This window comes from Oncorhynchus kisutch, unplaced genomic scaffold (assembly GCF_002021735.2).
Source record: "Oncorhynchus kisutch isolate 150728-3 unplaced genomic scaffold, Okis_V2 scaffold784, whole genome shotgun sequence".
NCBI classification, from domain to species: domain Eukaryota; kingdom Metazoa; phylum Chordata; class Actinopteri; order Salmoniformes; family Salmonidae; genus Oncorhynchus; species Oncorhynchus kisutch.
In genome coordinates this window covers 62,667-85,063 of record NW_022262729.1, presented here as the reverse complement: position 1 = coordinate 85,063, position 22,397 = coordinate 62,667, and the positions used below count along the sequence as shown (strand labels likewise).

The 22,397-nt window shown below is 41.3% G+C and overlaps 21 non-coding genes across 21 annotated transcripts; all 21 read left to right on the top strand.

Moving 5' to 3' along the window:
• The first annotated feature begins 194 nt into the window (after positions 1 to 194).
• Positions 195 to 276, top strand: trnas-aga (transfer RNA serine (anticodon AGA)). The gene has a single exon. It is a non-coding gene; the product is annotated as a tRNA-Ser (tRNA).
• An 889-nt stretch (positions 277 to 1,165) lies between these two features.
• Positions 1,166 to 1,248, top strand: trnal-cag (transfer RNA leucine (anticodon CAG)). The gene has a single exon. It is a non-coding gene; the product is annotated as a tRNA-Leu (tRNA).
• Positions 1,249 to 1,519: 271 nt separating this feature from the next.
• Positions 1,520 to 1,601, top strand: trnas-aga (transfer RNA serine (anticodon AGA)). Its single transcript has one exon. It is a non-coding gene; the product is annotated as a tRNA-Ser (tRNA).
• Positions 1,602 to 2,495: 894 nt separating this feature from the next.
• Positions 2,496 to 2,578, top strand: trnal-cag (transfer RNA leucine (anticodon CAG)). The gene has a single exon. It is a non-coding gene; the product is annotated as a tRNA-Leu (tRNA).
• Positions 2,579 to 2,849: 271 nt separating this feature from the next.
• Positions 2,850 to 2,931, top strand: trnas-aga (transfer RNA serine (anticodon AGA)). The gene has a single exon. It is a non-coding gene; the product is annotated as a tRNA-Ser (tRNA).
• An 889-nt stretch (positions 2,932 to 3,820) lies between these two features.
• Positions 3,821 to 3,903, top strand: trnal-cag (transfer RNA leucine (anticodon CAG)). The gene has a single exon. It is a non-coding gene; the product is annotated as a tRNA-Leu (tRNA).
• A 272-nt stretch (positions 3,904 to 4,175) lies between these two features.
• trnas-aga (transfer RNA serine (anticodon AGA)) lies at positions 4,176 to 4,257 on the top strand. The gene has a single exon. It is a non-coding gene; the product is annotated as a tRNA-Ser (tRNA).
• An 858-nt stretch (positions 4,258 to 5,115) lies between these two features.
• Positions 5,116 to 5,198, top strand: trnal-cag (transfer RNA leucine (anticodon CAG)). Its single transcript has one exon. It is a non-coding gene; the product is annotated as a tRNA-Leu (tRNA).
• Positions 5,199 to 5,466: 268 nt separating this feature from the next.
• On the top strand, positions 5,467 to 5,548 carry trnas-aga (transfer RNA serine (anticodon AGA)). Its single transcript has one exon. It is a non-coding gene; the product is annotated as a tRNA-Ser (tRNA).
• Positions 5,549 to 6,421: 873 nt separating this feature from the next.
• trnal-cag (transfer RNA leucine (anticodon CAG)) lies at positions 6,422 to 6,504 on the top strand. Its single transcript has one exon. It is a non-coding gene; the product is annotated as a tRNA-Leu (tRNA).
• Positions 6,505 to 6,775: 271 nt separating this feature from the next.
• Positions 6,776 to 6,857, top strand: trnas-aga (transfer RNA serine (anticodon AGA)). The gene has a single exon. It is a non-coding gene; the product is annotated as a tRNA-Ser (tRNA).
• Positions 6,858 to 7,723: 866 nt separating this feature from the next.
• On the top strand, positions 7,724 to 7,806 carry trnal-cag (transfer RNA leucine (anticodon CAG)). Its single transcript has one exon. It is a non-coding gene; the product is annotated as a tRNA-Leu (tRNA).
• Positions 7,807 to 8,077: 271 nt separating this feature from the next.
• On the top strand, positions 8,078 to 8,159 carry trnas-aga (transfer RNA serine (anticodon AGA)). Its single transcript has one exon. It is a non-coding gene; the product is annotated as a tRNA-Ser (tRNA).
• Positions 8,160 to 9,032: 873 nt separating this feature from the next.
• trnal-cag (transfer RNA leucine (anticodon CAG)) lies at positions 9,033 to 9,115 on the top strand. Its single transcript has one exon. It is a non-coding gene; the product is annotated as a tRNA-Leu (tRNA).
• A 271-nt stretch (positions 9,116 to 9,386) lies between these two features.
• On the top strand, positions 9,387 to 9,468 carry trnas-aga (transfer RNA serine (anticodon AGA)). Its single transcript has one exon. It is a non-coding gene; the product is annotated as a tRNA-Ser (tRNA).
• A 9,251-nt stretch (positions 9,469 to 18,719) lies between these two features.
• trnal-cag (transfer RNA leucine (anticodon CAG)) lies at positions 18,720 to 18,802 on the top strand. Its single transcript has one exon. It is a non-coding gene; the product is annotated as a tRNA-Leu (tRNA).
• A 270-nt stretch (positions 18,803 to 19,072) lies between these two features.
• trnas-aga (transfer RNA serine (anticodon AGA)) lies at positions 19,073 to 19,154 on the top strand. Its single transcript has one exon. It is a non-coding gene; the product is annotated as a tRNA-Ser (tRNA).
• An 889-nt stretch (positions 19,155 to 20,043) lies between these two features.
• trnal-cag (transfer RNA leucine (anticodon CAG)) lies at positions 20,044 to 20,126 on the top strand. The gene has a single exon. It is a non-coding gene; the product is annotated as a tRNA-Leu (tRNA).
• Positions 20,127 to 20,397: 271 nt separating this feature from the next.
• trnas-aga (transfer RNA serine (anticodon AGA)) lies at positions 20,398 to 20,479 on the top strand. The gene has a single exon. It is a non-coding gene; the product is annotated as a tRNA-Ser (tRNA).
• An 894-nt stretch (positions 20,480 to 21,373) lies between these two features.
• Positions 21,374 to 21,456, top strand: trnal-cag (transfer RNA leucine (anticodon CAG)). The gene has a single exon. It is a non-coding gene; the product is annotated as a tRNA-Leu (tRNA).
• Positions 21,457 to 21,726: 270 nt separating this feature from the next.
• On the top strand, positions 21,727 to 21,808 carry trnas-aga (transfer RNA serine (anticodon AGA)). The gene has a single exon. It is a non-coding gene; the product is annotated as a tRNA-Ser (tRNA).
• Positions 21,809 to 22,397: the final 589 nt, after the last annotated feature.

Here is a 22,397-nt window from a genome sequence, read left to right as displayed (position 1 = left end):
TCTCAAATGAAAACCTTCTGGAGCTGACCAAAGATCAAGGAAATTAGAAAACAGCTGTACTTAATAATGAATGAGGGGAACAATTCATTTTATTGCATTATAATGAGTTAATGAGTTACTGCATTGTCTTTCAGTTGTAAAATTATCACTTTCTGTAGGCTATGCCTGGTGGCCCATTCACTGCTGACAAGACTGTTGTCGTGGCCGAGTGGTTAAGGCGATGGACTAGAAATCCATTAGGATCTTCCTGCGCAGGTTCGAATCCTGCCGACAACGAAATTGAATTTTCTTGACCCCTCCGGAGGTTGAAGTTTAGTCGTGTTTCTTATACCAATCATATCCTCTCAGATCTCCACAAGTACATAGGGATTAGTTGTCCATTTGGGATAGGATCCCACCTCACACCTTTACACACCTGGTTATCCATCCTTCTAGCTCTATAGGCCACAGTAGCATAGGTTACAGGTTTGTAGTCAAGCCACAGATTTCAGGTGAGATCCCATGATACACTCACGATTCTCACGATTCTCATGAATAACCATTAAGCCATTTTCTAAGATTTCCCCCATTTTGACATGTGGAAACCTGTTGTCACTCTTACCCTGACGGATAGCTCCAGACACTTTTTTGGTCCTATCTGAGGCATTTTTAAATTCATGTCAAAATGGCCATATTCTGAAGACACTCTTAAAGTCTGCAGGGTAATCGAACTGGCCACATCTAAAGTCAAGCCACAGGTCACAGGTGAGCTGCCTTGTTAAACCCTAAAAATAAATAATAACACGATTGCGTTGAAAATACCCATTAAGCCATTTGTTAAGATTTCCCCCATGTGGACCTGTTGTCACTCTTACCCTGATGATTGCTGATATTTACAGACACTTTTTCGGTCTTATCTGAGGAATTTTATCATTTATATCAGAATGGCCATATTCTGAGGCCAGTTTAGCGTTCATTCAATGACGATTTACTACTCTTTTCCATTGAAGGCCATATTGAGGTTAAATCAATGACTGGAGTTTTTCATTGATAAAAACAAATGACTATTGAAAGTGCAAGTCGGTATCGTGCATAAATTTACTGGTCTCTGTGGTGATTGCGTTGCTGTGCCTATTTCTACTTTTACCCCATACTCTTTAACCCGATACCCAGGTACTGTGCTGTAGTCAGGATGGCCGAGCGGTCTAAGGCGCTGCGTTCAGGTCGCAGTCTCCCATGGAGGCGTGGGTTCAAATCCCACTTCTGACAGTTGTTTAGTGCCTCTCAGGAGTCATGCTGCTTAGCAGTAATAATAAGATGATGAAATAACAATTTATAATAAACACTCTCAAATGAAAACCTTCTGGAGCTGACCAAAGATCAAGGAAATTAGAAAACAGCTGTACTTAATAATGAATGAGGGGAACAATTCATTTTATTGCATTATAATGAGTTAATGAGTTACTGCATTGTCTTTCAGTTGTAAAATTATCACTTTCTGTAGGCTATGCCTGGTGGCCCATTCACTGCTGACAAGACTGTTGTCGTGGCCGAGTGGTTAAGGCGATGGACTAGAAATCCATTAGGATCTTCCTGCGCAGGTTCGAATCCTGCCGACAACGAAATTGAATTTTCTTGACCCCTCCGGAGGTTGAAGTTTAGTCGTGTTTCTTATACCAATCATATCCTCTCAGATCTCCACAAGTACATAGGGATTAGTTGTCCATTTGGGATAGGATCCCACCTCACACCTTTACACACCTGGTTATCCATCCTTCTAGCTCTATAGGCCACAGTAGCATAGGTTACAGGTTTGTAGTCAAGCCACAGATTTCAGGTGAGATCCCATGATACACTCAACAATACAACAACACGATTCTCATGAATAACCATTAAGCCATTTTCTAAGATTTCCCCCATTTTGACATGTGGAAACCTGTTGTCACTCTTACCCTGACGGATAGCTCCAGACACTTTTTTGGTCCTATCTGAGGCATTTTTAAATTCATGTCAAAATGGCCATATTCTGAAGACACTCTTAAAGTCTGCAGGGTAATCGAACTGGCCACATCTAAAGTCAAGCCACAGGTCACAGGTGAGCTGCCTTGTTAAACCCTAAAAATAAATAATAACACGATTGCGTTGAAAATACCCATTAAGCCATTTGTTAAGATTTCCCCCATGTGGACCTGTTGTCACTCTTACCCTGATGATTGCTGATATTTACAGACACTTTTTCGGTCTTATCTGAGGAATTTTATCATTTATATCAGAATGGCCATATTCTGAGGCCAGTTTAGCGTTCATTCAATGACGATTTACTACTCTTTTCCATTGAAGGCCATATTGAGGTTAAATCAATGACTGGAGTTTTTCATTGATAAAAACAAATGACTATTGAAAGTGCAAGTCGGTATCGTGCATAAATTTACTGGTCTCTGTGGTGATTGCGTTGCTGTGCCTATTTCTACTTTTACCCCATACTCTTTAACCCGATACCCAGGTACTGTGCTGTAGTCAGGATGGCCGAGCGGTCTAAGGCGCTGCGTTCAGGTCGCAGTCTCCCATGGAGGCGTGGGTTCAAATCCCACTTCTGACAGTTGTTTAGTGCCTCTCAGGAGTCATGCTGCTTAGCAGTAATAATAAGATGATGAAATAACAATTTATAATAAACACTCTCAAATGAAAACCTTCTGGAGCTGACCAAAGATCAAGGAAATTAGAAAACAGCTGTACTTAATAATGAATGAGGGGAACAATTCATTTTATTGCATTATAATGAGTTAATGAGTTACTGCATTGTCTTTCAGTTGTAAAATTATCACTTTCTGTAGGCTATGCCTGGTGGCCCATTCACTGCTGACAAGACTGTTGTCGTGGCCGAGTGGTTAAGGCGATGGACTAGAAATCCATTAGGATCTTCCTGCGCAGGTTCGAATCCTGCCGACAACGAAATTGAATTTTCTTGACCCCTCCGGAGGTTGAAGTTTAGTCGTGTTTCTTATACCAATCATATCCTCTCAGATCTCCACAAGTACATAGGGATTAGTTGTCCATTTGGGATAGGATCCCACCTCACACCTTTACACACCTGGTTATCCATCCTTCTAGCTCTATAGGCCACAGTAGCATAGGTTACAGGTTTGTAGTCAAGCCACAGATTTCAGGTGAGATCCCATGATACACTCACGATTCTCACGATTCTCATGAATAACCATTAAGCCATTTTCTAAGATTTCCCCCATTTTGACATGTGGAAACCTGTTGTCACTCTTACCCTGACGGATAGCTCCAGACACTTTTTTGGTCCTATCTGAGGCATTTTTAAATTCATGTCAAAATGGCCATATTCTGAAGACACTCTTAAAGTCTGCAGGGTAATCGAACTGGCCACATCTAAAGTCAAGCCACAGGTCACAGGTGAGCTGCCTTGTTAAACCCTAAAAATAAATAATAACACGATTGCGTTGAAAATACCCATTAAGCCATTTGTTAAGATTTCCCCCATGTGGACCTGTTGTCACTCTTACCCTGATGATTGCTGATATTTACAGACACTTTTTCGGTCTTATCTGAGGAATTTTATCATTTATATCAGAATGGCCATATTCTGAGGCCAGTTTAGCGTTCATTCAATGACGATTTACTACTCTTTTCCATTGAAGGCCATATTGAGGTTAAATCAATGACTGGAGTTTTTCATTGATAAAAACAAATGACTATTGAAAGTGCAAGTCGGTATCGTGCATAAATTTACTGGTCTCTGTGGTGATTGCGTTGCTGTGCCTATTTCTACTTTTACCCCATACTCTTTAACCCGATACCCAGGTACTGTGCTGTAGTCAGGATGGCCGAGCGGTCTAAGGCGCTGCGTTCAGGTCGCAGTCTCCCATGGAGGCGTGGGTTCAAATCCCACTTCTGACAGTTGTTTAGTGCCTCTCAGGAGTCATGCTGCTTAGCAGTAATAATAAGATGATGAAATAACAATTTATAATAAACACTCTCAAATGAAAACCTTCTGGAGCTGACCAAAGATCAAGGAAATTAGAAAACATCTGTACTTAATAATGAATGAGTGGAACAATTCATTTTATTGCATTATAATGAGTTAATGAGTTACTGCATTGTCTTTCAGTTGTAAAATTATCACTTTCTGTAGGCTAATGCCTGGTGGCCCATTCACTGCTGACAAGACTGTTGTCGTGGCCGAGTGGTTAAGGCGATGGACTAGAAATCCATTAGGATCTTCCTGCGCAGGTTCGAATCCTGCCGACAACGAAGTTGAATTTTCTTGACCCCTCCGAGGTTGAAGTTTAGTTGTGTTTCTTATACCAATCATATCCTCTCAGATCTCCACAAGTACATAGGGATTAGTTGTCCATTTGGGATAGGATCTCACCTCACACCTTTACACACCTGGTTATCCATCCTTCTAGCTCTATAGGCCACAGTAGCATAGGTTACAGGTTTGTAGTCAAGCCACAGATTTCAGGTGAGATCCCATGATACACTCACGATTCTCATGAATAACCATTAAGCCATTTTCTAAGATTTCCCCCATTTTGACATGTGGAAACCTGTTGTCACTCTTACCCCGACGGACAGCTCCAGACACTTTTTTGGTCCTATCTGAGGCATTTTTAAATTCATGTCAAAATGGCCATATTCTGAAGACACTCTTAAAGTCTGCAGGGTAATCGAACTGGCCACATCTAAAGTCAAGCCACAGGTCACAGGTGAGCTACCTTGTTAAACCCTAAAAATAAATAATAACACGATTGCGTTGAAAATACCCATTAAGCCATTTGTTAAGATTTCCCCCATGTGGACCTGTTGTCACTCTTACCCTGATGATTGCTGATATTTACAGACACTTTTTCGGTCTTATCTGAGGAATTTTATCATTTATATCAGAATGGCCATATTCTAAGGCCAGTTTAGCGTTCATTCAATGACGATTTACTACTCTTTTCCATTGAAGGCCATATTGAGGTTAAATCAATGACTGGAGTTTTTCATTGATAAAAACAAATGACTATTGAAAGTGCAAGTCGGTCTCTGTGGTGATTGCGTTGCTGTGCCTATTTCTATTTTTACCCCATACTCTTTAACCCGATACCCAGGTACTGTGCTGTAGTCAGGATGGCCGAGCGGTCTAAGGCGCTGCGTTCAGGTCGCAGTCTCCCATGGAGGCGTGAGTTCAAATCCCACTTCTGACAGTTGTTTAGTGCATCTCAGGAGTCATGCTGCTTAGCAATAATAAGATGATGAAATAACAATTTATAATAAACACTCTCAAATGAAAACCTTCTGGAGCTGACCAAAGATAAAGGAAATTACAAAACATCTGTACTTAATAATGAATGAGGGGAACAATTCATTTTATTGCATTATAATGAGTTAATGAGTTACTGCATTGTCTTTCAGTTGTAAAATTATCACTTTCTGTAGGCTATGCCTGGTGGCCCATTCACTGCTGACAAGAATGTTGTCGTGGCCGAGTGGTTAAGGCGATGGACTAGAAATCCATTAGGATCTTCCTGCGCAGGTTCGAATCCTGCCGACAACGAAATTGAATTTTCTTGACCCCTCCGGAGGTTGAAGTTTAGTCGTGTTTCTTATACCAATCATATCCTCTCAGATCTCCACAAGTACATAGGGATTAGTTGTCCATTTTGGATAGGATCCCACCTCACACCTTTACACACCTGGTTATCCATCCTTCTAGCTCTATAGGCCACAGTAGCATAGGTTACAGGTTTGTAGTCAAGCCACAGATTTCAGGTGAGATCCCATGATACACTCTACAAAAAAACAACACGATTCTCATGAATAACCATTAAGCCATTTTCTAAGATTTCCCCCATTTTGACATGTGGAAACCTGTTGTCACTCTTACCCTGAGGGATAGCTCCAGACACTTTTTTGGTCCTATCTGAGGCATTTTTAAATTCATGTCAAAATGGCCATATTCTGAAGACACTCTTAAAGTCTGCAGGGTAATCGAACTGGCCACATCTAAAGTCAAGCCACAGGTCACAGGTGAGCTGCCTTGTTAAACCCTAAAAATAAATAATAACACGATTGCGTTGAAAATACCCATTAAGCCATTTGTTAAGATTTCCCCCATGTGGACCTGTTGTCACTCTTACCCTGATGATTGCTGATATTTACAGACACTTTTTCGGTCTTATCTGAGGAATTTTATCATTTATATCAGAATGGCCATATTCTAAGGCCAGTTTAGCGTTCATTCAATGACGATTTACTACTCTTTTCCATTGAAGGCCATATTGAGGTTAAATCAATGACTGGAGTTTTTCATTGATAAAAACAAATGACTATTGAAAGTGCAAGTCGGTCTCTGTGGTGATTGCGTTGCTGTGCCTATTTCTATTTTTACCCCATACTCTTTAACCCGATACCCAGGTACTGTGCTGTAGTCAGGATGGCCGAGCGGTCTAAGGCGCTGCGTTCAGGTCGCAGTCTCCCATGGAGGCGTGCGTTCAAATCCCACTTTTGACAGTTGTTTAGTGCATCTCAGGAGTCATGCTGCTTAGCAGTAATAATAAGATGATGAAATAACAATTTATAATAAACACTCTCAAATGAAAACCTTCTGGAGCTGACCAAAGATCAAGGAAATTAGAAAACATCTGTACTTAATAATGAATGAGTGGAACAATTCATTTTATTGCATTATAATGAGTTAATGAGTTACTGCATTGTCTTTCAGTTGTAAAATTATCACTTTCTGTAGGCTATGCCTGGTGGCCCATTCACTGCTGACAAGATTGTTGTCGTGGCCGAGTGGTTAAGGCGATGGACTAGAAATCCATTAGGATCTTCCTGCGCAGGTTCGAATCCTGCCGACAACGAAGTTGAATTTTCTTGACCCCTCCAGGTTGAAGTTTAGTTGTGTTTCTTATACCAATCATATCCTCTCAGATCTCCACAAGTACATAGGGATTAGTTGTCCATTTGGGATAGGATCTCACCTCACACCTTTACACACCTGGTTATCCATCCTTCTAGCTCTATAGGCCACAGTAGCATAGGTTACAGGTTTGTAGTCAAGCCACAGATTTCAGGTGAGATCCCATGATACACTCACGATTCTCACGATTCTCATGAATAACCATTAAGCCATTTTCTAAGATTTCCCCCATTTTGACATGTGGAAACCTGTTGTCACTCTTACCCTGAGGGATAGCTCCAGACACTTTTTTGGTCCTATCTGAGGCATTTTTAAATTCATGTCAAAATGGCCATATTCTGAAGACACTCTTAAAGTCTGCAGGGTAATCGAACTGGCCACATCTAAAGTCAAGCCACAGGTCACAGGTGAGCTGCCTTGTTAAACCCTAAAAATAAATAATAACACGATTCCGTTGAAAATACCCATTAAGCCATTTGTTAAGATTTCCCCCATGTGGACCTGTTGTCACTCTTACCCTGATGATTGCTGATATTTACAGACACTTTTTCGGTCTTATCTGAGGAATTTTATCATTTATATCAGAATGGCCATATTCTAAGGCCAGTTTAGCGTTCATTCAATGACGATTTACTACTCTTTTCCATTGAAGGCCATATTGAGGTTAAATCAATGACTGGAGTTTTTCATTGATAAAAACAAATGACTATTGAAAGTGCAAGTCGGTCTCTGTGGTGATTGCGTTGCTGTGCCTATTTCTATTTTTACCCCATACTCTTTAACCCGATACCCAGGTACTGTGCTGTAGTCAGGATGGCCGAGCGGTCTAAGGCGCTGCGTTCAGGTAGCAGTCTCCCATGGAGGCGTGGGTTCAAATCCCACTTCTGACAGTTGTTTAGTGCATCTCAGGAGTCATGCTGCTTAGCAGTAATAATAAGATGATGAAATAACAATTTATAATAAACACTCTCAAATGAAAACCTTCTGGAGCTGACCAAAGATCAAGGAAATTAGAAAACATCTGTACTTAATAATGAATGAGGGGAACAATTCATTTTATTGCATTATTATGAGTTAATGAGTTACTGCATTGTCTTTCAGTTGTAAAATTATCACTTTCTGTAGGCTATGCCTGGTGGCCCATTCACTGCTGACAAGAATGTTGTCGTGGCCGAGTGGTTAAGGCGATGGACTAGAAATCCATTAGGATCTTCCTGCGCAGGTTCGAATCCTGCCGACAACGAAATTGAATTTTCTTGACCCCTCCGGAGGTTGAAGTTTAGTCGTGTTTCTTATACCAATCATATCCTCTCAGATCTCCACAAGTACATAGGGATTAGTTGTCCATTTGGGATAGGATCCCACATCACACCTTTACACACCTGGTTATCCATCCTTCTAGCTCTATAGGCCACAGTAGCATAGGTTACAAGTTTGTAGTCAAGCCACAGATTTCAGGTGAGATCCCATGATACACTCTACAAAAAAACAACACGATTCTCATGAATAACCATTAAGCCATTTTCTAAGATTTCCCCCATTTTGACATGTGGAAACCTGTTGTCACTCTTACCCTGAGGGATAGCTCCAGACACTTTTTTTGTCCTATCTGAGGCATTTTTAAATTCATGTCAAAATGGCCATATTCTGAAGACACTCTTAAAGTCTGCAGGGTAATCGAACTGGCCACATCTAAAGTCAAGCCACAGGTCACAGGTGAGCTGCCTTGTTAAACCCTAAAAATAAATAATAACACGATTGCGTTGAAAATACCCATTAAGCCATTTGTTAAGATTTCCCCCATGTGGACCTGTTGTCACTCTTACCCTGATGATTGCTGATATTTACAGACACTTTTTCGGTCTTATCTGAGGAATTTTATCATTTATATCAGAATGGCCATATTCTAAGGCCAGTTTAGCGTTCATTCAATGACGATTTACTACTCTTTTCCATTGAAGGCCATATTGAGGTTAAATCAATGACTGGAGTTTTTCATTGATAAAAACAAATGACTATTGAAAGTGCAAGTCGGTCTCTGTGGTGATTGCGTTGCTGTGCCTATTTCTATTTTTACCCCATACTCTTTAACCCGATACCCAGGTACTGTGCTGTAGTCAGGATGGCCGAGCGGTCTAAGGCGCTGCGTTCAGGTAGCAGTCTCCCATGGAGGCGTGGGTTCAAATCCCACTTCTGACAGTTGTTTAGTGCATCTCAGGAGTCATGCTGCTTAGCAGTAATAATAAGATGATGAAATAACAATTTATAATAAACACTCTCAAATGAAAACCTTCTGGAGCTGACCAAAGATCAAGGAAATTAGAAAACATCTGTACTTAATAATGAATGAGGGGAACAATTCATTTTATTGCATTATTATGAGTTAATGAGTTACTGCATTGTCTTTCAGTTGTAAAATTATCACTTTCTGTAGGCTATGCCTGGTGGCCCATTCACTGCTGACAAGAATGTTGTCGTGGCCGAGTGGTTAAGGCGATGGACTAGAAATCCATTAGGATCTTCCTGCGCAGGTTCGAATCCTGCCGACAACGAAATTGAATTTTCTTGACCCCTCCGGAGGTTGAAGTTTAGTCGTGTTTCTTATACCAATCATATCCTCTCAGATCTCCACAAGTACATAGGCATTAGTTGTCCATTTTGGATAGGATCCCACCTCACACCTTTACACACCTGGTTATCCATCCTTCTAGCTCTATAGGCCACAGTAGCATAGGTTACAGGTTTGTAGTCAAGCCACAGATTTCAGGTGAGATCCCATGATACACTCTACAAAAAAACAACACGATTCTCATGAATAACCATTAAGCCATTTTCTAAGATTTCCCCCATTTTGACATGTGGAAACCTGTTGTCACTCTTACCCTGAGGGATAGCTCCAGACACTTTTTTGGTCCTATCTGAGGCATTTTTAAATTCATGTCAAAATGGCCATATTCTGAAGACACTCTTAAAGTCTGCAGGGTAATCGAACTGGCCACATCTAAAGTCAAGCCACAGGTCACAGGTGAGCTGCCTTGTTAAACCCTAAAAATAAATAATAACACGATTGCGTTGAAAATACCCATTAAGCCATTTGTTAAGATTTCCCCCATGTGGACCTGTTGTCACTCTTACCCTGATGATTGCTGATATTTACAGACACTTTTTCGGTCTTATCTGAGGAATTTTATCATTTATATCAGAATGGCCATATTCTAAGGCCAGTTTAGCGTTCATTCAATGACGATTTACTACTCTTTTCCATTGAAGGCCATATTGAGGTTAAATCAATGACTGGAGTTTTTCATTGATAAAAACAAATGACTATTGAAAGTGTTAGTAATTGGATATGTAGACGGACGAGTCGGTCAAGGATCGATTCAGACAAGGTGGTAAATTGTATGACAAGCTACAGTTTATTCAGAGTGAAGATATCTAGAACAGCGTAATTACGGCTCTCCCGCTGGTTCGTACGGAAGCGCAGACGAAGAAGAGGCCGTTACAATCAGTACACCGCTATTATATAGAAAAGAAAGTAGGTTGATTCTGGAAGATCGGATCTTTGGATTGGTTCAGCTGGGGTGTAGTCTGTAGTCTTCCGCCATTGGCTCAGTAGTCTGTCCGTCATCGTAGAATCCTCTTCGGGCATTCAACGTTCAGCTACAACGGAGATCATGTGTGTGTGCGCTGGTTTTGGCCATTAGTGTAATGCGGGAGCTATCCTGTAGGGGACCCCACAGGCTCAACTCTGAGTTGTAGCCCTTTATCAACAATAGTTTGGTCACCTACATAAGAATTAGCATTTCTCTACAAAACCCTCTCTTCACGTCTCACCAGAGACGTGACACAACCTAACTGGATCCAGACACAAAGAGAAACTTCTCCCAATGGGACTATGAAATAAGGCACGGTTTTAAACAGAAATAGATATATATGTATTACATCATGTTCTCCATTCAATCCCACTATGTACTAAGTTGGCTACCAGCCACCTAGGAACTTACAACCCTCATTTTACAGAGCGGAGAACAACAGCTCAAAATAAAAGTAAATGCTTGTCTACATAAGCCAACTTTTTTCCCGCAGGAAAAAGTTGTGATTCCCTCTCTTCACATCTCCAAAGAGATGTGACTTAAAATAGGCAAGTCAGGCGGAATGATCCACTTGCATAACACATACATACATCCCCATAAGGCAACAGCAGATATAATGTAAATCTAATAGACACTCTCCTCCTCATCCTCGAATTCAAGTAGGTCTTTATCCAGCAGAGGAAACATCTGGGAAGGGGAGGAAGGGTCAATGGCTCTAGAGATAACCCTAGTGGCAAGGGAACGGATGCATGGAATGCAACAGCATCCACAGAGAACTAAAATGTCAGCGAACACCGAAATGGATACCAAAATGGAGGACACCAGGGTTTTATATTTACCAAACGCACTCATCCAGGAGTCCCACATCGAGGTATCCATCCCAGAATGAGATTTCATTTTACCATTAAGCGTCCTCAAACCTTCTAGGGCCATGGTCAAGCTACCATCGGAGGCCGTGTTACTAGGGATGAAAATGCAACACTGTTCACCAAACATAGTACAAGCTCCACCTTTCTCCGCCAGTAGCATATCTACTGCAATGCGATTCTGGAATGTCATAAGAGAAGTTGCAGCCAGGCTCTCATGCTCCATACCGTTATCATGCACCTGGCTCCTGTTATCTAACAACAAAAAAAAACGCTTGTTCTCGCAACCCCACGCTCTGAATGTGCCCTCCCTTCTGTATTTTTCCAGCATGAGAAAGTCCCCTGGCCCTGACACTTTTAACAATGTTTCAAGTCAGCTATGTTGCATAACACTTGCATACATCAACACAAGCCAACAGCAGATAATATTCAATCATATATATGGTAATGGCTATAATGTAAAACACAGGAACCAATAATCCCTCTTTTTCACACCCCCCAGGGTGTGAACAAAAATTCAGCAATGAATCATACAACAGTCACAGAGTTTAAAATACCTTCATGTCAAAAGAGAACAGCTCATTCAAAAACAGAACATTAAAAAAAAAATGTGAAATTTAAGTCCCCCTTTTGACACCCACAAGGGTGTCACTTAGCAAAAACAGGATAACACTTTATTGTTTATTGACATGTAAGATATAAAACTTTGGTCATGGAAAACAGAGTAAAGCAAAGCAAAGCATTATTATAAACCATCTGGTCCTCTCAGCTACTCCTATCCTAGACCAGTTGGGCTTCATGCCACCCAGGGACTCAAAACCTTCACAACAGGGAGAACAAACATACTGGAAAGAAAACCCATCATAAAGATGTATAACAAGGAACTGTGGTGGTGTAAGATTTATTCTACTACCTCGCCCACAGCATACCATGGGTCATCCTCAGTCAGTCTCATCCTCCCCTGAAAGCATGCTTCAGTATCAGCATCTCCAACTGGAGCATCAAGCAAAGGCATCATCATGCCTGAAGCCTTCACCACATCTGTAACAGACTTCTTAAAACACGGTATGATGCAAGCAGCACAACACGTCAATAACAAAAATTAGGGTCAGAAATCCAGTAACCACCATTCTAGTTTACTTACCAAAACCAGGCTCCCACTCAAGAGAACAGGCCAGACTCCTCCACCCCCGCCATGGTCCTCAGCAGATAGTGCATCAAGCCCACTAAGGGCCTTAGATATACTACCATCTGGACTGGTGTTATTAGGAATATACGTGCAACATTGTTCACCGTACATCTTGCATACGCCCCCCTGACTGGCAAGAAGCATATCCAAAGCAAGTCTATTCTGTCTGGCAACCCTAGATGTGGCCTCAAACTGTTCAGACATACCAGTGAGTGCATCACGGGGGTAATTAACAAAACGCTGTTGATCATAGTAGATGTAATGAATCCATGCAGTCTGTCTTGCATCCACTATGGCTGGACCTATAATCCCTCATTCCTGCCCAAGGCCTGAAGCTCATGAGGAACCCCCACCGGCACTCCCAACAGGTTAGTGTGTATGTCAACTACATCCTCTGTCCATGGAGCACTACTTCTATGTCTCCCATGGGATGGAATGTTTTCAGGTCCCCTGGATACAGAACCCAACAGCTGTTCAGCAGTAACATCAACAATGGTCAGTGGAATTATCAAACTGGTCAGAGCACACGTACCTTGCCAGTCTCCTCTAAGAATGGGTCTCAGCACTCTTTTGGGTCCACAGATCCACCACACATCAGCCAGACCACTAGTTTGGTTTAGGCCTGTAACTGGCCAAGTGGAATTAATGGTTATGTTACTACTGCAATCAGCTTCAGGCAATCTCCCATAATCAATGCCATTACCTGTACCCGTGATGCAACTGTAATTGCCCCCATATGCCTCAACACCCCAAGGGGCCCGATGAGGAGGTACTGTAGGAAACACAAGGCTCAAAGAGGAACAGAGAGTTGAATTGGCCTCAACCAGGTATAAACCTCTCAGAATACACAACCACCCCTCTCCTTCTCCTATAGCAAATGGGTGTGTAGCCAGAACAGGTCCATCATGACCAATGTTTCATGTAACTCATGTAGTCCTTTCTTTTCAGGGTCTTAACTGTACCTCATAAGAAAGCCACAAATTGTCCCTACCAATAACACCAGTCTCAGTGCCTAATTGATCAATAGCTGAATAGTCTAACATTAATTACCTGAATGGGATTTTTTAATACAGTGGTGGCAGGTTCGGTCCAGGGGTGGTAGAGGAGTGTGTCTGGCCCTGGTTCATCTGGGACCTCTGGTTTTGGCAGCACCTTAATAGAAAACACACCCATCGTGTCTGTCCCGGTCCTTTGTAGTCCGAGGGTGTAAGTGCCTGCATCAGAGAGCTTAATAGTTTTGATGGTTAGCAAGATTTCATCACCTTTACAAAGTTCAACAGTGCTCCCAGGTTTTCCCATATCATGAAAAGCCTATCCACCTTTGTGGGATCCCCTATGCTATAAGGATACCCTCTCTTCCAATCCCAGAACTGTCCCAAGTCGGTTATCCTGTAATCCCCATACGGACACCCTCCCAATTTAATATAATTTCATTTATAATTTTCGTCCACTTGTTCTGTAGACATACATTCAGCATTCCACGGGTCAGAACCTGGAATCCGCTGGTACATCACCATCTATTTCCATCGATTTCTCCAGAGTCCTGGAAATAAGGCCTCATAGACAGGGAGTTAGACAACAGCCCCATAAAACTAAAACAGTCACACAGGTGAATGTAGCCTACAATACAGTGATCATAATATTTTCCCCATTTTCTAAACATATTATCCAACCCAATTAATCAGAAGTATCCACCCCAGTGTTTTCTGTCAACCCGTGATCCAGGGTGGTCAAACCAGCTGAGGCTTCGGGTACTGATTCATCCGGAGCTGTGTTATTTGGGATGTCACCCACGATAAGACAGCTCAGACAAACAGCTTCCATGTGAAGCCCCACCCTTTCCCCGAGAACACATCACTTAGCAAGAGCCAGACACATCTTCACTCCTATGAACAAAAACAGGGGTGACAGGACAGGGAGGATTTTCTTCATTCGAGAGATGGCCCCCGGAATTCTGTTAATTCCAGTTCTCCTCTCGAACACTGTTTATTGTTCGATAGTGTCAGTGTGTCTTACCCTCCCACCGTGCGATATGAATCCGGGTAGCTCTTTCAGCTAGCTGCCACCAGGAGACCTTGGTATGGTCCCCCCAACAAGCCTCTGGGACTGGATTGAGTGACTTCACCTGCAGTTCACCTATAATGCATAAAATGCTGGACATACAGGCTTGGTTAACAAACAGTTTCTCATGTTTTATCTGATTCTATCTTTAACTTCTATGCCCATTTGTTAGCTACATTTAAAAAAATATTCGTTTATCCAATAGGCCCCATCCTATCCTAGACCACAATTTACCTATCCCCCTTTTGATACCTGGCTTTGCCCAGGTAACAACTTTACCTACTCTAAATAATGACTTAGGTAAGATTAGTATATTATCCTTCTGTTCTGACATTATCATGTAGGAGCGCCCCTTTAAATTTCCCACATGTCCAATTCTCCCTTTTGTCTCCACTCAGTGACTGTTATCTACACACTCCGTTATCTTTGCTCGTCCTGGCTCCCTTCTAAAACTTCTCCTCTCTGCTCTCCAACCGTCAAGGTCTCTGCAGTGCGGGGGAGGGCTCATCTGTCTGCCTTTTCCCATGTTTCCACATTTTAACTAAATGTCCCACTGTTTGGCTTTATCTAAACTCATGGATTTTTATTTTTAGAAAAACATGTCTATGGTGGCAATTACTAAAGTCTTTATATAGGTTAAGTAAACTCCACTATAATTAAGTTACCTTAAAAAAATTAATTTCAAAAAAATATCTATTTTTTTTTAAATTTTTTTTTAAACAGTATTACCCATGACCACAAATGTATTATTCAAATGGCACCCCCTTGTGGCTGATCAGACCACCCGAGAGAGCCATGAAATCCGGTCACGGGTTACACCATCCCCCCACATTCGTGTTCCATACCATATTAGACATATTAAAGAACCCTTTATCCTTAAAATAAAATAAAAATCGCTTGTGTAATCAAAACTCATAAAATAAACTTATAAAGGTTCCATATGTGAGCGTGCCTCTTTAAAATATCATGTCTCTGGGAACATGGAAATCCCCTTAACCCAAACATTTACTACAAAAACAAAACCTAATAATTATGATAATCCCCTCAAACTCAAATAATTTGTCTCGATGTTTCATGTCTTATTCGTGTTTCTCCAAATTTTCTCCCAAAAATACTTCTTAAATACCCAGCCATTAGACAGACACACACAACTGTGATAAATGTGCACTGTCCCTTTAACATAAAAACCTCAGCCTGCAATCCACTCTGCGGGCCTTTCATAGTTCTCCATAATGAAAACAGATTCTAATGTTAGTATACCTTGACCTCCTGTTTAATTTCAATGATGTTATCTGAACAATCAAACCAAAATCAATACCCGGGAAGTACTTGTGTAAATGAATTAAAATAACTAAATAATTTGGTTAGAACACCACTCCCGTCTTACATCGACCACACCCTTCGCCCCGTACCTAGTGTACAGCTTATCTATTACTCAGTGGCTCAATTAATGTTTAACGTAAGTATGTTCAGATGTTGATTATGTAATTCTACAACATTAGTATAGTTCAAACCTCATAATATAAATCCGCAAAAAGAAATTTGCGTTAATAGAGTTTAACACTCTTTCCAACAGTCATGCACCCCCCTCAATATTCTATGATATAACTCTCATCAGCAAGCCTGCGACTTTTTCAACATTCTCACCGGTTCCAGCTCCAACTGAAACACCTCATGTACCACACTCGCTTTGTCCCCGACCTCATTCATATCGATATTAGTCCCCGACTGAATATCAAGCGTGTTTCATGCACAGGATTTGATTCTTACAAATCTTCATTTACGCCAGTAAGCAGACCAGTGGGAGACGCAATGGCCCCGCCTTCTGTTCATTCTCTGTTTGGTCCCTTAGTTCTTAAATACATGGCTTTTATTTCTTTCAACTTCCTTGTCTCTGGCCTCCTGCTACGTCCCTCTCAACTCACATTCCATTGTTTTCAGCTGGGCCCCTGTTGGCGGCCACCCCCCTAGATAACCTGCTTGTGTCCATTTTAACTTCAATCCCTCCCAAACTTTCTTTATAGGCTTCCATTGTTCCTGTCCCCCTGATCTATATTCAATTTTTTGTTCTAGGAACTCATTAAACCTCAGCTTTGGAGTATTGGGGTTCGCCATTGTGAATTTGCTTTAAACGTAATTTAATTTAATTAAATCGGAATTTAATCGTAGTTTTAATCGAAATTCTCTCCTTCTATCTGAATATAGTTAGCATATACTTCGCCCGACGTTGATTAATGCCCACGAGGTATTCGAAGAGACACTATTGCTCGTGCTCTGCCTTATCTCAGAGCTTCTCCTTCGTATATTCAGGTTGAGAAAAACCGCATGGGTTTGTATAGCATTATGGAGCGCACAACCAAGGGATCTATTCGACTATTTAGTCTCAATATTTACACATTATATTCAGATATTATTTCAATTATACATCAGTCATTTCATTCCTGATTATACATTTATACATGTACCTATTAACATAGGTACATACAATATAGAAGTTTCGGATTTATCCAATATCCCTTATTATAATTCTCTCTCTCTCCCTCTATCTAACCACCAACAATCTTAATGGAAACAATTACAACCACATTGCATTTTAACATAACATAACATAAACAGTTACAAATAGACAAAACAAGACAAAACAGCACGTTATATCTCTGACCCCTGAAAGCCGATCCTTATCAGTGAATTTCTATCAGACTGAGCCGTACCGGACCACAGGATAAAATTACAACTTATCCCCATCGGCGCCAGATTTGAAGAATAGTAATTAGCTATCCCCTACTGATCTCTATTCCTGATCCCTATCGAGCTGACCCCTATCAGAATTATTACACATGTCCGACCCCTATCGGTGAATCTCTATCAGACTGAACCACACCGGGTCACGGGTCCCAAAATTACAATTTGTCCCCTCGGCTGCAGAATTAATGAATAGTAATTAGCTATCCCCTACTGATCTCTATTCCCGACCCCTATCGGAACTATCAAAGACAAAACAGTGATCACTCATCATTGAAAGCTAGCAGACTGTGCTGACCGGGTCACGGGTCCCAAAATTACAATTTGTCCCCTCGGCGCCAGATTTAATGAATAGTAATTAGCTATCCCCTTACTGATATCTCATCAATGATTTAAATCACACCGGCCGTCGCCGGTTCGTTACTACATATGTTCACGTACACTGTTATTTCGACTCGTCAGCAAATTATAAATTTACACAAGAATTCATACTTACTCGGAAAAACTGATAAAAATTTGGACAGACTATTCGACAATATGCAAAGTTTGATTTAACAGGCTTTTGCTTACCTTATTTTTATATGGTGCACCTTGAAATCAGTTTTCCGAGTTGAGCAGAATTGTTGCCCTCCCCCGAAAGTCTTCACCCGTCTTTCTTATTTATTTAATGAATCGTCCTTTCCCCAACTCGCCTTCTCCACACCCAAATCAACTCACTTCGACTGGATCGTTAGTAAACTATACTCTGCTACCATTTCTGTTAGTAATTGGATATGTAGACGGACGAGTCGGTCAAGGATCGATTCAGACAAGGTGGTAAATTGTATGACAAGCTACAGTTTATTCAGAGTGAAGATATCTAGAACAGCGTAATTACGGCTCTCCCGCTGGTTCGTACGGAAGCGCAGACGAAGAAGAGGCCGTTACAATCAGTACACCGCTATTATATAGAAAAGAAAGTAGGTTGATTCTGGAAGATCGGATCTTTGGATTGGTTCAGCTGGGGTGTAGTCTGTAGTCTTCCGCCATTGGCTCAGTAGTCTGTCCGTCATCGTAGAATCCTCTTCGGGCATTCAACGTTCAGCTACAACGGAGATCATGTGTGTGTGCGCTGGTTTTGGCCATTAGTGTAATGCGGGAGCTATCCTGTAGGGGACCCCACAGGCTCAACTCTGAGTTGTAGCCCTTTATCAACAATAGTTTGGTCACCTACATAAGAATTAGCATTTCTCTACAAAAGTGCAAGTCGGTATCGTGCATAAATTTACTGGTCTCTGTGGTGATTGCGTTGCTGTGCCTATTTCTACTTTTACCCCATACTCTTTAACCCGATACCCAGGTACTGTGCTGTAGTCAGGATGGCCGAGCGGTCTGAGGCGCTGCGTTCAGGTCGCAGTCTCCCATGGAGGCGTGGGTTCAAATCCCACTTCTGACAGTTGTTTAGCTCCTCTCAGGAGTCATGCTGCTTAGCAGTAATAATAACATGATGAAATAACAATTTATAATAAACACTCTCAAATGAAAACCTTCTGGAGCTGACCAAAGATCAAGGAAATTAGAAAACATCTGTACTTAATAATGAATGAGGGGAACAATTCATTTTATTGCATTATAATGAGTTAATGAGTTACTGATTGTCTTTCAGTTGTAAAATTATCACTTTCTGTAGGCTATGCCTGGTGGCCCATTCACTGCTGACAAGACTGTTGTCGTGGCCGAGTGGTTAAGGCGATGGACTAGAAATCCATTAGGATCTTCCTGCGCAGGTTCGAATCCTGCCGACAACGAAATTGAATTTTCTTGACCCCTCCGGAGGTTGAAGTTTAGTCGTGTTTCTTATACCAATCATATCCTCTCAGATCTCCACAAGTACATAGGGATTAGTTGTCCATTTGGGATAGGATCCCACATCACACCTTTACACACCTGGTTATCCATCCTTCTAGCTCTATAGGCCACAGTAGCATAGGTTACAGGTTTGTAGTCAAGCCACAGATTTCAGGTGAGATCCCATGATACACTCACGATTCTCACGATTCTCATGAATAACCATTAAGCCATTTTCTAAGATTTCCCCCATTTTGACATGTGGAAACCTGTTGTCACTCTTACCCTGACGGATAGCTCCAGACACTTTTTTGGTCCTATCTGAGGCATTTTTAAATTCATGTCAAAATGGCCATATTCTGAAGACACTCTTAAAGTCTGCAGGGTAATTGAACTGGCCACATCTAAAGTCAAGCCACAGGTCACAGGTGAGCTGCCTTGTTAAACCCTAAAAATAAATAATAACACGATTGCGTTGAAAATACCAATTAAGCCATTTGTTAAGATTTCCCCCATGTGGACCTGTTGTCACTCTTACCCTGATGATTGCTGATATTTACAGACACTTTTTCAGTCTTATCTGAGGAATTTTATCATTTATATCAGAATGGCCATATTCTGAGGCCAGTTTAGCGTTCATTCAATGACGATTTACTACTCTTTTCCATTGAAGGCCATATTGAGGTTAAATCAATGACTGGAGTTTTTCATTGATAAAAACAAATGACTATTGAAAGTGCAAGTCGGTATCGTGCATAAATTTACTGGTCTCTGTGGTGATTGCGTTGCTGTGCCTATTTCTACTTTTACCCCATACTCTTTAACCCGATACCCAGGTACTGTGCTGTAGTCAGGATGGCCGAGCGGTCTGAGGCGCTGCGTTCAGGTCGCAGTCTCCCATGGAGGTGTGGGTTCAAATCCCACTTCTGACAGTTGTTTAGCGCCTCTCAGGAGTCATGCTGCTTAGCAGTAATAATAAGATGATGAAATAACAATTTATAATAAACACTCTCAAATGAAAACCTTCTGGAGCTGACCAAAGATCAAGGAAATTAGAAAACAGCTGTACTTAATAATGAATGAGGGGAACAATTCATTATATTGCATTATAATGAGTTAATGAGTTAGTGCATTGTCTTTCAGTTGTAAAATTATCACTTTCTGTAGGCTATGCCTGGTGGCCCATTCACTGCTGACAAGACTGTTGTCGTGGCCGAGTGGTTAAGGCGATGGACTAGAAATCCATTAGGATCTTCCTGCGCAGGTTCGAATCCTGCCGACAACGAAATTGAATTTTCTTGACCCCTCCGGAGGTTGAAGTTTAGTCGTGTTTCTTATACCAATCATATCCTCTCAGATCTCCACAAGTACATAGGGATTAGTTGTCCATTTGGGATAGGATCCCACATCACACCTTTACACACCTGGTTATCCATCCTTCTAGCTCTATAGGCCACAGTAGCATAGGTTACAGGTTTGTAGTCAAGCCACAGATTTCAGGTGAGATCCCATGATACACTCAACAATACAACAACACGATTCTCATGAATAACCATTAAGCCATTTTCTAAGATTTCCCCCATTTTGACATGTGGAAACCTGTTGTCACTCTTACCCTGAGGGATAGCTCCAGACACTTTTTTGGTCCTATCTGAGGCATTTTTAAATTCATGTCAAAATGGCCATATTCTGAAGACACTCTTAAAGTCTGCAGGGTAATCGAACTGGCCACATCTAAAGTCAAGCCACAGGTCACAGGTGAGCTGCCTTGTTAAACCCTAAAAATAAATAATAACACGATTGCGTTGAAAATACCCATTAAGCCATTTGTTAAGATTTCCCCCATGTGGACCTGTTGTCACTCTTACCCTGATGATTGCTGATATTTACAGACACTTTTTCGGTCTTATCTGAGGAATTTTATCATTTATATCAGAATGGCCATATTCTAAGGCCAGTTTAGCGTTCATTCAATGACGATTTACTACTCTTTTCCATTGAAGGCCATATTGAGGTTAAATCAATGACTGGAGTTTTTCATTGATAAAAACAAATGACTATTGAAAGTGCAAGTCGGTATCGTGCATAAATTTACTGGTCTCTGTGGTGATTGCGTTGCTGTGCCTATTTCTACTTTTACCCCATACTCTTTAACCCGATACCCAGGTACTGTGCTGTAGTCAGGATGGCCGAGCGGTCTGAGGCGCTGCGTTCAGGTCGCAGTCTACCATGGAGGCGTGGGTTCAAATCCCACTTCTGACAGTTGTTTAGCTCCTCTCAGGAGTCATGCTGCTTAGCAGTAATAATAACATGATGAAATAACAATTTATAATAAACACTCTCAAATGAAAACCTTCTGGAGCTGACCAAAGATCAAGGAAATTAGAAAACATCTGTACTTAATAATGAATGAGGGGAACAATTCATTTTATTGCATTATAACGAGTTAATGAGTTACTGATTGTCTTTCAGTTGTAAAATTATCACTTTCTGTAGGCTATGCCTGGTGGCCCATTCACTGCTGACAAGACTGTTGTCGTGGCCGAGTGGTTAAGGCGATGGACTAGAAATCCATTAGGATCTTCCTGCGCAGGTTCGAATCCTGCCGACAACGAAATTGAATTTTCTTGACCCCTCCGGAGGTTGAAGTTTAGTCGTGTTTCTTATACCAATCATATCCTCTCAGATCTCCACAAGTACATAGGGATTAGTTGTCCATTTGGGATAGGATCCCACATCACACCTTTACACACCTGGTTATCCATCCTTCTAGCTCTATAGGCCACAGTAGCATAGGTTACAGGTTTGTAGTCAAGCCACAGATTTCAGGTGAGATCCCATGATACACTCACGATTCTCATGAATAACCATTAAGCCATTTTCTAAGATTTCCCCCATTTTGACATGTGGAAACCTGTTGTCACTCTTACCCTGACGGATAGCTCCAGACACTTTTTTGGTCCTATCTGAGGCATTTTTAAATTCATGTCAAAATGGCCATATTCTGAAGACACTCTTAAAGTCTGCAGGGTAATTGAACTGGCCACATCTAAAGTCAAGCCACAGGTCACAGGTGAGCTGCCTTGTTAAACCCTAAAAATAAATAATAACACGATTGCGTTGAAAATACCCATTAAGCCATTTGTTAAGATTTCCCCCATGTGGACCTGTTGTCACTCTTACCCTGATGATTGCTGATATTT